This window comes from Rana temporaria, chromosome 5, assembly GCF_905171775.1.
Source record: "Rana temporaria chromosome 5, aRanTem1.1, whole genome shotgun sequence".
Taxonomy (NCBI): Eukaryota; Metazoa; Chordata; class Amphibia; order Anura; family Ranidae; genus Rana; species Rana temporaria.
The window spans coordinates 157,705,751-157,721,280 of NC_053493.1; the positions used below are offsets into that span (position 1 = coordinate 157,705,751).

Consider the following 15,530-nt stretch of genomic DNA (forward strand, 5'->3'; position numbering starts at 1 on the left):
CTATTTGCCAAAAAACACACATACAAAAATGCATCAACCACAACCTACATAGATGTGAACTTGGCCTGAGTTAAATCTGGAACATGCAAGCTGTGAACAAGTTCTAGAAAGTTATCACAATTCTATTCTCTATACTTTTTCCATATCAGTGACTGATAAAGTTTTAAAGTCAATGCAACAGCATGACAGCCAGGCAGCGAGCATTTGTAGAAGAAGAGGTGAGCGATGGCATCTCCCTTATTATATCTGGGGAGAGATTATCGATCTCCGGCCCCTGTTCTCAGTGTGGGAACCTTTGCTACACTGGAGAGCGCTCTTCTCCGCTATGTTACACTGCAGCCGACAGCTGGCTTCCTATTGGTCAACACATGACAAGGCTCACCCTGCCAAATCTTCCTGTACCTCCTTGACGTCACGTCGCTGCAGGCTTGGCCGGCGTGATGCGCATGCGTCGGTCGCGTCACCGGCCGGACGTTGAGAGAGAAACCTCGAGAGAGAGAAGAGACACCGGGGTTATACCGAGCGGTACGTGGGGTAGGTCTCTGGTATCTGTTATTACACACACGTTGTGGACGGGCTGAGGGAGGAGTGGGGTGAGAGTGAGCTGAAAGGCAGAGTTGTCATGTATAGAGGCAGGAGAGTACAATGGAGTGTCCCTGACAGCCTGTGAATAGTACTGGGCTGACTGCTTCACCTCTCCGCCATAGTTCTGACATCCACTCAGCAGGACAGCTTCAGGCCTCACATGGTGCATTGTTGGGGGTACACTGGGCAGCATGTTTCTATCACACAAGTGTCACTATTGGGGTTCATTGGAATACACCCTAATACACCTCACCCCAGTGTAAGAATGCAGCCTTCTATGACACAAGACTGCAGAACTGACCATAACTCCCCAATGTACTGCCATGGAGTGCCAGGAGGTGCTTTCTGTCACTTTATCGTTTTCTGTAGTATCATTAAAGTGGATGGAAAGGCTAATAACCATCAATGATGTTTAGGGATCATTCACACTAGTGGTTGGGGGGTAAAAGCACAGTTGTTGGGGGCAGTAAAACTCAGCAGCCGGGGTTGTACACATGCCATGGCCCGCAACACTGTACTTTGCAGCTACAGCCGAAAGTATACCCCCTGTCATGTTCAGCAGGCACTATGCCCACTGACTGCCATCCATAGATGTGAGTGAGGGGGTTACCCTGCAGCAGGGGTGGACTGACAACTCATGGGGCTCCCAGGCAATAGATGATTATGGGGCCCCTGGGCTTACAGATGGCCACCACGCCTGGCAACCCTGATGGGGCCCCCTAGTGGCTTGGGGCCCTCGGGCAGTGCCTGAGAGTCCCAATGGTCAGTCCGCCCCTGCGCTGCAGCCATGCCATGTGAGTGTGGTATTTAAGTTAGGAGGTTACAACAGGTTTTGAAGACCTGACTTATCACCTCACTGCCTATCAAACACCTCTGAAAAGCAATCTGATCGTGAATCACTTTTCTGAGGAGAGGCAGTGTTTGCCACTAATGTAAGACCCTTTTCACATTGAGACGCTTTTTTTTATTTTTTGGCGTTTTAGTGATAAAAATAGCGCCTCTCATGCCTCCCCAGTGTGAAAGCCCGAGTGCTTTCACGCTGGGGCGATGCGGGAAGAAAAGGTCTCCTGCATGCAGCATCTTTGGGGCTGTGTGGGAGCACCGCTCCCAAAACACCCTGCCCATTAAAATGATTGGGCAGTGCTGCCAAAGCGACTGCACAGTGCTTCAGCAGAGCTGCAACACGGCCACTATTAACCTTGTCTTTGGCCGCTAGCGGATGTTAAAAGCGCCCCGCTAGCAGCCTAAAAGTGCTGCTAAAACTAGCAGCTCTTTACTGCTAATTCACCCCCGTCCAAGTGTAAAAGTAGCCTAAATGAACTCTAAGGCACCTTTTAAAACAGGGCTGTCTGTGTACGGACTCCCCTTGCTCAGCGGGGATCGCTCCGTTGATCCCCGCTGAGCTGGCAGATTATAAGTCCGTCTCTGCTCACTGTGCAGCGGCGCACCTGTCAGAGCTCTGCTCTTCTCTATGGGGGATCGGATGAAAATGGACCGTGTGACACTTCAATCACATCCTAAAAGACATTTAGTGGAGGTAATTATCTCCCAGAGACGTCCCGTCTCTGACAACAGCTAGTCACCTGCAGAACACAATAAAAAGTTATTTCACAAGCCGGCTCCACTTAGCATTTCAATAGCCTGAGCTAAGCATTGAAGGGTCATTGTCCTATTGACCTAGTCAGGACAAGATAAACCACTTGTAATGTGTCCAGTATCTCCTGCAATGAACTGTCAGTAATGTCCCATCTTCTGAAATACATGAATTAGGATTTCAAGTAGAAACATTCCCGCACTCCAAGGTCCATGACAGACCGCTTGTCTGTTTTCATCCGATCCGCCAGACGGATGGAAAATAGGGTCTTCATTTGTCTGGATTCAGCGGATTGGATTTCAGCGGACATGTTATCGCTGACATCCATGGCTGCATAGAGGTGCACGGAGCGTCTGTTCAGGTCCACCTAAAAAACTGACAGGTGGACCTGAACCCGCCCGTGTGAAAGGGGCCTTAAACTTGTCATACACTGAAATTCGGCTTTTTTCAGCAGGGACTAGTGTAATTTCAGCCAGCATGTGGTAGAGCTGCACGATTCTGGCTAAAATGAGAATCGCAATTTTTTGTATTTATTTTTTTGCTTAGAATAAAGATCACGTTTCTCGTAGTGTAACATCATCTTTCACATTATGCAAAAAAATTGGGCTAGCTTTACTGTTTTTCGTTTTTTTTTTTTTTCTGTATTTTTTTTTCCTCAAAACAAAAATGTGTTTAAAAGACCGCTCCGCAAATACAGTATGACATAAAATATTGCAATCAACACCATTTTATTCTCTAGGGTCTCTGCTAAAAACAAAATGTATAATGTTTGGGGGTTCTAAGTAATTTTCTAGCAATCAAAATACTGTATTTAACTTGTAAGCAACAAGTGTCAGAAAAAGTTTTAGTCTTTAAATGGTTAAAGAGGAACTTCAGTCTGCACATATAATTTGTGATTAAAACATCTTTGCCATTCTATATAAAAATCAATATGTGGTGTTGCGCTCTAGTGAATGATGGCTCGTTACCATAAAGTGTTAAATAAAGTGTACATCGCATGTGCAAACTTTAAAAAAAAAAATGCATACTAAACGCTACATAGTCGCTTGGAATTCAGCGTGCACAGAAACTAAAAAAAAAAAATGGCAAAAAAAATATTAAGATCATTGTGCCAATTCTGACACGTTATAGAGTCCATCAGTGCGCATAGGTATCCAGAAAAAGTGCTGTGCTCCAAGTGACGATCTGTGCAGATACAGGCTTTCAGTGAATAAGTGATGTGAATCGTCTTCAGTGTATAAACCCCTCAATGTGCAATGGCTCCTTACCGCTGTAAGGTGACAGCATGATGTAAATAGTGATCCTGCATTGGCTATCACCTAGTATTCTTCATGTACAGTTGTGTCCTAATGTGCCTTGGTAACCTGATCTAGGATCCTCATATACAGTGCTATATTGCCTGTGTGTACTTTATTTAGCACTTTATTTGTGGTAATGAGCCATCATTCACTAGAGCACAACATCACATATTGATTTTTACATATATTTATTGTTGGTACGGATTGACCAATCTACCAACTAGTGTAGCATTATTTATTATTATCCAGGTAGTGCGGGAATGTTCTCTTTATTTATTCATCTTTGCCATTCTGAAGCTTCCCTTCAAGCACTTTGAATATTATTTTATATATGCTGTGATTCTGTACATGCCAAATATGCTGCAGAAAGCTCTCTCCCCGCAGTCCTGGCTGCAACCATTTTAACTGTGGGCAGCGGAAGCTGCTGCCTGTTTATTTCCTGGATTTACACAGACACACACTTCCGGCTTTGAAACTCTCATTGGCCCTCTTATGACTCCTCCCCTCTCCCTGGGAAGCTCTCATGAGAATGAGAGCTGTGCATGATGTCATAGGCCTAGGCTTTTTACCAGACAAAACACAGGAAGTGGGCTGTATAAGGTATTTACTGGCAGAATAAAATGTTTTACTATCCAAAGTTAAAACAACAAGGGCAGAGGATTTAATAGATGAAAAAAATTACTTTAGTTCCGCTTTAAACTGCCCTTATTCACAGCCCGAGAAATCGAGGAAATGCTGTATTAAGATTGTGAGGGGGATTGAATCGCGATTCTTTAATGATTAATCATGCAACTCTAGTATGTGGTCTACTCTGCCCAACAGAAGTTGGAATGATTTATGTTGGAAGCTTTCCCATCAGTCAGCGGATGCAGCCAAATTAGATTTCAAGCACAGTGTGACAGGGGCTGGCGCTTTAGAAAACGTGCGGCTGAAGTAGAGGGCAGAGCCGATGCTTCCTTTATTGCGCCAACTCCTGTGACAGGCAAAGTATGTTTGGGAGCCGGCACTATACAGGAAGCATCGGCTCTGCTGCTTCCTCTAGTGCGCTCTCCCTTCTTCGCACTGATGCTCAGGGATGGTGGTTCGGAAACTCGTATTCTGGGCAGGAGGTGGTGCGCCACATCAGAGGGTGCCGCTGTTGGGCACCCCTGATGTACAACTATGAACAGAATATGTAGTCATGAACTTTGTGTGGACATTAAGAAACTGCGTACCATTAAAAAAAAATATATATTTACTATTAAAAATTACGGTTCACATAGGGGTTCACATCATGCAAAGATTCGGAGTACAATTCACGTGTGGACTCGATGCGTTTCAGGAATCCTTCAGGAGCGCATGTGACAGAATCGGGACACTGGAACCCCTCCTAATCTTTAATAGAGTAGTATCAGCCAGTAGGGAAGACTGGAATTCATAGCATGTGTATTTTGCCCATAGAGGTACACATGAGTAAGCCAAGGTGAAGCCACTACTTGGCTGAAAAATTCAGGTACATTCAAATAAAAGGACTAACTTCCCAATGGGAAACCAACCAGATCTAATGTGAGTAAGTCACCGTAAGGCTTCATTCACACTTTGGACACACAAAGTCGCACGACAAGTATTAAAATGGAAGCTATTCAAATGTATGAGATTTAAAAGAGATGTATGGATTTTTTTTTTTTACGAATCATACTTGGGTGGATGCATCATCAGTCCCCCTGCCGACTCAAAGACTGAGATCAAAGACTGCTGATTGCTCATTTTTCAGAGCTCCATGAGCAGAGAGCTGGTGACTGTCAGTCACCGCTGCCTGCACTGGTCTGTGGAGGGGGTGGGAGCCTGAGCCAGGTGCCTGTCCAGGGTTGTGGATGGATCCCGACCATATTGTTGCAATCTTGCCCCAGCCATGGCCGTCTTAGTGACTTCCGCTGTCTGCTGAAAACGGGTCACTGGAGTGCAGAACGAACTGCACTCCTGTGAGCCACAGGAGAAGTACAGCCAAACAAGCTTTGTCTGTACTTCTCCATTTAATACGCAGTGACTTTTAAAAAGGTTCCGGCACTACTTTGATGCGACTTGAGTGCAGACTGCAATGTAAACTCTCAAAAGTTGCATCTTAAAGTTATCAGTGTGACAGATGTGCAACAGCCAAAGTTGAATCCAAGTCACACTAATCCACAGTTTACATCAGAGTTGCAATGGAAATGTTACGACTTTGGAGTCGCATAAGTGTGAATGGAGCCTTAACCTGGTCATACATGTACAACTCTGAACATAATCTATAGTCATGGACCTTGTTTGCACATATAGAAGAGGCTGGATCCATGTGAACTGAGTGAGGATGAGCTCTGGCGTGTTCGCATAGAACAAGTGCAGAGCCCGCCAGGAAGTGTGCACAGCGCTGCGCTAATTACAGCCAGGGAGACATTGTCCCGATGCTCGGCTGCAGAGATCGGGAAATGTCTCCCTGGCTGTTATTAGCGCAGCGCCGTGCAAACTTTCTGGCGGGCTCTGCACGTGTTCTATGCGAACACGCCAGAGCTCATCCTTAGAACTGAGTTTGTTTCTAAGATGCTTATCAAGATCCCCCTCTTTGGAATATATGTGTCCTGACTATCATGCTGTCTTTCAGGTCATTTCACATGGGCCTTGTCCAGTGTGATCGAAAGGGGATCCATGAACAGATCTCATGCTGCATCGGATCAGATGACACTTGTGTGACATCCGTGCCTGTTCAGCTTTTCCTGCATTTTAAAGCCAGATGTTGGATCTAAGGGAGGTCAGATGGGAACAGACCTGTGTCTGTGTACATCTGAATACTTCCAATGCCTAACATTTAGGTTTGGAAAAACAGAGGACGCATACTTTTTTTTTTTTTTTTTTCCACCTGTACAGACTCCTATGTAAGTGGATGTAAAGAGAAGCACGTCTGTTCATATCTGCCTGCCCATAGACTTACATGGAGCTTTCAGTTTGGTCTGCCCAGAAAATCTGACAGGTGGAGCTGATGGAACTGTCAGTGTGAAAGGACTTGAATTGTAAACTTTATTGGGTGTCACAAACTTTTACTTCATTTATGCAGTGCAGTAAAATGCACACATGCTGCATTGTTGCACAGCCCACACCACGGCACCTTTAGTTGTGGACAGATCACATTGAAAACAATTGTTTTCTGCATACCCTTGTGTTGAGCCTCTGATTTATGCAGCCAAACACAGCTCAGTGTATATGGTGTGAAAGAGTCCTTAGTTTGCTGAAGTTTTGTATGCGATAAACAACTGCAGTTAAATTCTCTGGGATTTCCGTGCTGCTGATCTTCTGCAGTCTCTTTGCAGCCATTTGTGGTTTTTATATGCATGCCAATTATGCTTGCATGGCACCTGTCAGGGCAGGTTTTCTGATGGTGACAATGGATGTACTGTATACTCTACATCAGAAATCAATGACCGTGTATGAATATAGGGACAGTGTTGTCACCCTTTTGACAGGAAGTGCCTAAACAAGGACTCTTGTTGCAGAATAATTATTTTAATAAAAAGTTACTGGTTGAAGAATTTTAGAACTTTAACAATGATAAAACTTTCATTCTTTTATATAATTTTGGATGTACATTAAGTATTAAGACAGGGTTTTTTATTTTATTTTTTTAAATGGGTTCCTTTAAGTTAGTGCATTGTGAACACAGCGTCTCTCCACAGGGATGTAATCCCAAGGGAGGGGGCGAGCACGCTGACTAACCCCCAGCCAGAATGGCTCGGAGGATGGGGGCAAGCTTATTAAGGAGAAACAGGAAGTGAGAAATTAAGACAAAGGAAAAAAACATTTAGAAGGGAAATCGGAGGAAAAAGTAAGTGAACCAACAATGCACTAGCTTAACCACTTAAGACCCGGACCTTTAGGCAGCTAAAGGACCCGGACAGTTTTTGTGATTCGCCACTGCGTCGCTTCAACTGACAATTGCGCGGTCGTGCGGCGTGGCTCCCAAACAAAATTGGCGTCCTTTTTTCCCCAAAAATAGAGCTTTCTTTTGGTGGTATTTAAACACCTCTGCGGTTTTTATTTTTTGCGCTATAAACAAAAGTAGAATGACAATTTTGAAAAAAAATCTATTTTTTACTTTTTTTCTCCCCAAATATCCCCCAAAAATATATAAAAAATTCTTTTTATTCCTCATTTTAGGCCAATACGTATTCTTCTACCTATTCTTGGTAAAAAAAAAATCGCAATAAGTGTTTATTGATTGGTTTGCGCAAAATTTATAGCGTTTACAAAAAAGAGGATAGTTTTATTGTATTTTTCTAAAAAAAATTTTTTACTACTAACTACGATCAGCGATTTTTTTTTTTTTTTTTTTTTTTTTTTGTGACTGCAACATTATGGTGGACACTTCGGAAAATGTTGACACATTTTTGGGACCATTGTCATTTTCACAGCAAAAAATGCATTTAAAATGCATTGTTTACTGTGAAAATGACAGCTGAAGTTTGGGAGTTAACCACAAGGGGGCGCTGAAGGGGTTATGTGTGACCCCATTTGTGTTTCTAACTGTAGGGGGTGTGGCTGTAGGGGGTGTGGCTGTAGGGGGTGTGGCTGTAGGTGTGACGTCATCGATTGATCGTGTGTTCCCTTTTATAGGGAACCACAATGACAGCGCCACAGTGAATAAGGGGGAAGCTGTGTTTACACACAGCTCTCCCCGTTCTTCAGCTCCAGGGACTGATCGCGGGACTCCAGCGGCGATCGGGTCCGCGAGTCCCGCGTTCACATGCATGTGGATGTGCCCAGCCGTGCCATTCTGCCAACGTATATCGGCGTAAATGGGTCCTTAAGTGGTTAAAGGAACCTATTTAGAAAATAAAAAACAAACCTTTACAACCCCTTTAAGAAACATTGGACTGCAATCTTCCAACAGTGCCAAATCATGTTCCATGTTACAGACCCTATTACACAACTTTGTTTGTGAAAATAAATGCTGTCACCCAAAAACAGGATGGAGATTTCCACAGCAAAAATAACCATACGAGGAAACCATAGATTGGTGATAGAAGTGTCAGGTGAAATAAGTAGTTTTACTGTGGAAGAAGACAGCAGTGCAGTGAGATAATACACAGCCGAGTTATCAGACAGGCAGTAGTCTTGTATAACAGCATATCATGTTCCAAATAACTATCTGGGATTCTCATAACTATGAGAACATGCAACTCAAACCTGGCAAAATCGAAAATAATCACAATCTAAGCCCCAAGTAATGACAAAAATATAACTGTGTGACTCAAGGGGTTAACCTGTCAGGTTTACCGTTGTCACCAGAAAATCCAAAATTGTGGGTTGTTTCCAGAACAAGAATATTGGGGAATCTTCGATTGGGGACACTAGTTCTGGTGACAACCAAGGTTTCCCTCATTTTGAAGAAATTTCCTCCCACTTCCTGTTTTGGCTATGGGAAAGGAAGTGAAGAGAAATGTCCTTAATGGGACAATGATAGTGTAGATAAAATGCCTTTAGTTCTACTTTAATATGTTTAAGTGGAACTTCTTTCTTCTTCCATTTTTTCTTTTTTTGGGGGACCAGCAAAAGCCCTATAAGTTACCTCCTAATGATCAGTTGGCTGCTGGTTTTTGTAGAAATGTCAGTTTCGTTCAGCCCAGTGTTCTGGCTAGTGTTTTGCCCTTCTCCTATTATCCATTCATAAAAAAAGTATTATTTTTTTCACAGAAGGCAAGACACTCTGTGAATGGACAAGGGGGTGTCCTATCCTGCAGTTTGCCCACACCTCCTCTCGTCTGTAATAAGGATACACTGCTTTGTGTGAATAGACAAGGGAAGAGTAATGAGTGACTCCATTCCCATACTGTACACAAGATGGAGCTGTCAGTTTCGGCACTGGATCAAGATAGCTGATGGTACAATCAAGGCTGAATGAAATGAACATTTGTAGAGTAACTAGCAGCTGCCCAAGCATTAGCCATATCATTAGGGAAAACTTATAGGAATTAATTGGAGAACCCCTACTAAAACCAATTCATCCAGGGTGAGTGGGAAAATGATCCTTACACTGATGGTCAATGGCCAAAATGCCACCCAGCTAAAAAGGTCACAGGTGTGATGCAGCTGGCTATGCCAATGGTGTTGGCACGGGAACTATGCAGGCACCAGCAAAGCAGGGTTTAGTTCAAGGCTACAGAGTAGAACCACTCTACTCAATCCTAAGGGCTAAAACAGATCGATTACAAAAAAGAAAAATCTATTATTTTGGACCCTGGCTTTCTTCTTCGCTAGATGCCAACTTTGTCATTCAGTTTACCTGTGGGATCCTGAGGAAGCGGAGATCTCAAACTCTTGAGAAAATGCATTTTATTAACCGTATAGGAGCATGTTCTGGTGAGGTATGAGTTCCTTGGCTTCACCAGGATTTCATTGGAAGTAATGTCGCTGCCATAGAAAGTGACTTGGCTCAAGGTAAGAATATATATCTTTTATTTTTTTGACTATTCCCCTTTAGCCTTTAGGGACAGTTGGACAAATATAGAGCTCTGATTATGTATACTGCTACATTCACCTTGACTTAAAGTGGTTGTATAGGTAATTTTGTAATTTTTACCTACAGGTAAGCCTATAATAAGGCTTACCTGTAGGTAAAAAAAAAAAATCTCCTAAACCTTTACGGTTTAGGAGATATTCCCCTCGCAAAGAGCTGCTGAATGCAGCGGCGCATGCGCACTGGGGATTTTCGGCTTAAGGCCCAGTAGCCACTGGACCTTGCCGGGAAAGAAGTCTCCCGCGTGCATGCACGAGACTGGCGACATTGTGGCTCCAGCCACTCAGAGCGCTGGAGCCGCTATACCTGGAAGACACGCGGGGACAACATGTCAGCTACCTCGGTGTGCACCAGGTAAGTTACCGACGACTCGTTCATAATGAGCTAGTATATGGTGCATACTAGCTCATTATTCCTTTTACCGGGTTACAAAAAAAAATGTTCATCGGGTTTGCTGCCGCTTTAAAGTAAAACTTAACCGCATCAGCCCCAGAGGATTTGGCTGCCCAATGACGTGGCCATTTTTTGCGATTCAGCACTGCATTGTTTTAACTGACAATTGCGCGGTCGTGTGACGTTGCATCCAAACAAAATCTACGTACTTTTTTTCCCACAAATAGAGCTTTCTTTTGGTGGTATTTGATCATCTCTGCGGTTTTTATATTTTGCGCTATAAACAAAAAAAAGAGCGACAATTTTGAAAAAAAAAAAGCAATATTTTTTACTTTTTGCTATAATACATATCCCCAAAAAATATATACAAAAACAAATTTTTCTCAATTTAGGCCGATATGTATTCTGCATATTTTTGGTAAAAAAATCACAATACGCATATATTGATTGGTTTGCGCAAAAGTTATAGCGTCTACAAAATAGGGGATAGATTTATGGTATCTTTTTTTATTAATTATTTTTTCTTATTAGAAATGGTGGCGATCTTTGATTTTTATCGTGACTACGACATGGCGGACACATTGGACACTTTTGATGCTATTTTGGGACCACTGTCGGTGTTATAAAAATGTACTGATTACTGTGTAAATTACACTGGCAGGTAAGGGGTTAACCACTAGGGGGCGAGGAAGGGGTTAAGTGTGTCCTAGGGAGTGATTCTAACTGTGGGGGGGCTGGGCTATGAGTGACGTGACGGTGATCACTGCTCCCGATGACAGGGAGCTATAGATCACTGCCCTGTCACTAGGCAGAACAGGGAAATGCTTTACATAGGCATCTCTCTGTTCTGCAGCTCCTTGATACGATCGCGGAATACCGGTGGTCATCGAGTCCGCGGTCATGGAGCTCACGGCAAAGGTGTGCGCACGTTGGCAAATTCAAAGCAACGTACAGGTACATTGCTTTGCGCAGACGTGCTATTCTGCCAATGTATAAATAAGTGCAGGAGGCGGTCGGCAAGCACTTAATAGCGTAAGGGAGGGTTATAACCCCCATTGGTTCATTTTCTGCCATTTGTGCCCCATTAGGGAGATTTTTATTTTTGTCACATAGCCAAAATGGGAAGTGAGAAGAAATCCCTACACATGAAGGGACTCCCAGGTTACTAGTACAAGTGTCCCCATTAGAAAATTTCCCCTCTATTACTTTTTTGGGAACAACCCAAAATTTTCTTTTACTTTAAATTCTAATGGTAAACAAAACACACAGGATGAATCTTCTTAACAGGGGCACAGATAGCAATAACAACTGACAGGTATTCTAATCCATCTATACTCTATCCAAAACTATTGTTTTTCCTTTAGTTATATTTTAATTGTGCTGTTTTTTTTTTTAAAGCGCAATATAAGGCCCTGTACACACGATCAGTCCAAACTGATGAAAACGGACTGAAGTTTATTTTCATCGGTCCAAACCGACCGTGTGTGGGCTCCATCGGTCTGTTATCCTTCGGTCCAGAAATTTAGAACTTGCTTTAAAATTGAACTGATGGACTGGTAACCGATCGGTCAAAACTGATGGTTAGTACGCAAAAGCATCGGTTCCAAATTTTGGGGGTCGACTGTATTCCAGCTTTTGTCTATTTACCTTTTGTCAGTATTTACATTTATCAATATATATATATATATATCTTGTATCAGATCCCTCTGTCAATCAAGACGTAAGTCACTGGCTTCACTTGCTGTCTTGAAAGTTTTTTGTTGACTAGAGACTGGCTGACTTTATTAGCAAATCTCAAAGTAAAAAGTGGAAAAGCTTTTCACATTGATGACAATTGGGTTTTGTGCACTGCTTTGTTGAAGCATGACAATAAAAACGTAATTGTTTTTCCTGTAGCCTTCATATTAGTAATTTATTCTTGCTACATGCTGTCACTATACAAACCTCATGAAACAAAGAGGGGGGGACGATGATACATAAAGCTTCACATAAATATAAGATTGTAAGTGATGCCACCGAATCATAACTGATTTGTAAATGTACAATTATTTCCTATTACGATGGTAAATGCCGATCTTGTTTTTGTTAAAAAAAATTCTGAATAAAAATATTGGAAAAGAAACAACAAGGGGAATTTACTGAGACTGGAGTGGACAGAATCTGGGCAGCTGTGAATTGCAGCCAATCAAATGATATCTCTAATCAAAATGTGAATAATGTAACGTACACCTAATGCAGCCACTTTAAATATATTCAAAATCTCAAATTCACCAAATTTATTGTAGGTAGATGGCTGCGCAAAATTAAATGTGTATCATATCAACTAATAAGTGGTTGTAAAGGCAGAGTTTTTTTTTTATCTTAATGCATTAAGATAAACATTCAGTGTGCAACAGCCCCCCTTATACTTACCTGAGCCCATCTCGGTCCAGTGATGTTGCACGGGAGACTCGGCTGTCCAGAACTCTCCCTTCTCATTGGCTGAGACAGCAGCGAAGCGCCGGCTCCCACTGCTGGTAATCAAAGTCCGTGAGCCAATGAAGAGAGAGAGAGGGTGCTGGCCCGGGCCCACGGCTCTGTGTCTGAATGGACACAGGAAGCTGTGGCTCAGCTGGGAATGCCCCCATACAAAACTACTTGCTGTAGGGGCACCCAATAAGAGGGATCCAAGAGCACCAAAAAGTGACCCGAAAAGAAGGGGGATCTGGACTGTTTTGTGCAAAACCACTGCACAGTGCTGCCATATCGGTGCCCGTCATTGAAGGAGAAAACATACTTATTTACAAAATGTTATAACACAAAATTTTCAAAATAGTTTTTCTTTTATTTGTTGCGCAAAAAATAAAACCCCAGCAGTGATCAAATACCACCAAAATAAATCTCTATATGTGGGAACAAAATGATAAAAAATTTGTTTGGGTGCAGTGTAGCATCACTGAGCAATTGTCATTCAAAGTGCGACAGCGCTGAAAGCTAAAAATTGGCTTGGGCAAGAAGGGGGGTGTAAGTGCCTGGTATTGAAGTGGTTAATTTGGTAAAGTAACAAACTTACTTTCTTGTGAAAAAAAAAGTAACAAACTTACTGGTCACGTAAAGCTTTGTGTGCATTTGATATAAATGTCGTTTTCTCATCTGTAATGACAGGCCAAGGGGTCCACCCATACCTACCTCTCAGTTTTGATACATCACTGTAACGTGCACTTAAGCCAACCATACACATGTAATGCATTGCAGTGCTATTTTCATTGACACCTAAGGCAATGCACCCTTGTCATAAATGGTTTGCAGCGCACGCTAACACACTACTGTGCGTTGTGGTGTGCTGCAATGGTATTGTACAGTCTTTTTTGAGGATTCTAGTGTGGTGGCAGTTTATTAGAGCTTTTTACACTACACTGTACCCCCAGTTTTTGTGCAGGGTTACCTTAGATCTGGTGTTTCTGGTATGTTTTCTGAAAGTTCACCAAAGATTCAGCATTTCAATGAATAAACTGCAGCACTCCTAAATACACAATCCTTGTATACAAACAATGTATTATTAACCACTTAAGGACCGCCTCCTGCACATATACGTCAGCAGAATGGCACGGCTGGGCACATGTACGTCCGAAGCTCCGGGACCTGCGGACCCGTTCGCCGCTGGGGTCCCGCGATCGGTCCCCGGAGCTGAAGAATGTAGAGAGCCCCGTGTAAACACGGCTTCCCCGTTCTTCACTGTGGTGGCGGCGGCATCGATCGTGTCATTCCCTTTATAGGGGGACACAATCGATGAAGTCACTCCTACAGCCACACGCCCCTACAGTTGTAAACACACACTAGGTGAACCCTAACTCCTTCAGCGCCCCCTGTGGTTAACTCCCAAACGGCAACTGTCATTTCCACATTAAACAATGCATTTTAAATGCATTTTTTGCTGTGAAAATGACAATGGTCCCAAAAATGTGTCAAAATTGTCCGACGTGTCCACCATAATGTCGCAGTCACGAAAAAAAATCTCCGATCGCCGCCATTAGTAAAAAAAAAAAAAAATTAATAAAAATGCAATAAAACTATCACTATTTTGTAAACGCTATACATTTTGCGCAAACCAAACGATAAACGCTTATTGCGATATTTTTTTTTTACCAAAAATAGGTATCGGCCTAAACTGAGGAATTTTATATATATATATATATATATATATATATATATATATATATATATATATATATATATATATATATATATATATATATATATATATATATATATATATATATATATATATATATATATATATATATATTTTGGGGGATATTTATTATAGCCAAAAATATTGCATTTTTTTCAAAATAGTCGCTCTATTTTTGTTTATAGCGCAAAAAAATAAAAACCGCAGAGGTGATCAAATGCCACCAAAAGAAAGCTCTATTTGTGGGGGAAAAAAAGGACGCTAATTTTGTTTGGGAGCCACGTCGCACGACCGCGCAATTGTCAGTTAAATCGACGCAGTGCCGTTTTGCAAAAAGGGGCCAGGTCTTTTAGCTGCATTTTGGTCCGGGTCTTAAGTGGTTAATAGTGATCACACATAGATGTAAATATTGCCTGAGCACACGTATGTAATAGATCATCCATGGAGCATATTGAATGAAATGCAATCTATGTGGTTCAAAGGCTTATAACCTGTATTACTCAGTCCTGCATCTTCATTTTATCTCCAGTGCAATCTTCCTACAACGGCATGTGTGCCACACAGTGAATCCCTTCCACCAAATGTGCCTTTTGGGTATGGTGTCACCTGGAATATTGGACTGCTTAAATTACAGAAGGTCACATAATCCATGTACCCCACAGGGGTTAATCTTTCCTCCTCTCTTAAATTGCCCGTTGACAACAGAACTAGGTGCTAACCACTTTACCATTATGTCACAGTCACCAATGTGTGGGTGTTTATAATAGTACTGACACCAATCCTAGGGCTGCTTCACCGTGATGATGCGTGAGCTCGGCGACTCGCACAATTTTTTTACTGGATTGCCTCGTACTGTGTTGAAAAGAATTGACATACAGTACTTTTTTTATTTTTTCCTGCTGTCTGTGTCAATGGATGCAGCAACAGCATAACTCGGGCGCATGCCCGCACAAGTGCCCCCCATTA

General features: G+C 42.4%; 1 protein-coding gene across 10 annotated transcripts in view; it reads left to right on the forward strand.

The window, feature by feature from the left end:
• The first annotated feature begins 412 nt into the window (after nucleotides 1–412).
• The window catches only part of LRRFIP2 (LRR binding FLII interacting protein 2), a 148,507-nt gene continuing 133,389 nt past the window's right edge, over nucleotides 413–15,530 (forward strand). For 3 of the 10 annotated variants that reach the window (XM_040353285.1, XM_040353288.1, XM_040353295.1), the window contains exon 1: nucleotides 413–534. The gene's annotated coding sequence lies outside the window, so the exon portion shown is untranslated. The remainder of the gene's footprint in view (nucleotides 535–15,530) is intronic. The other 7 variants (XM_040353290.1, XM_040353291.1, XM_040353293.1 and 4 more) reach the window with 5 other exon arrangements.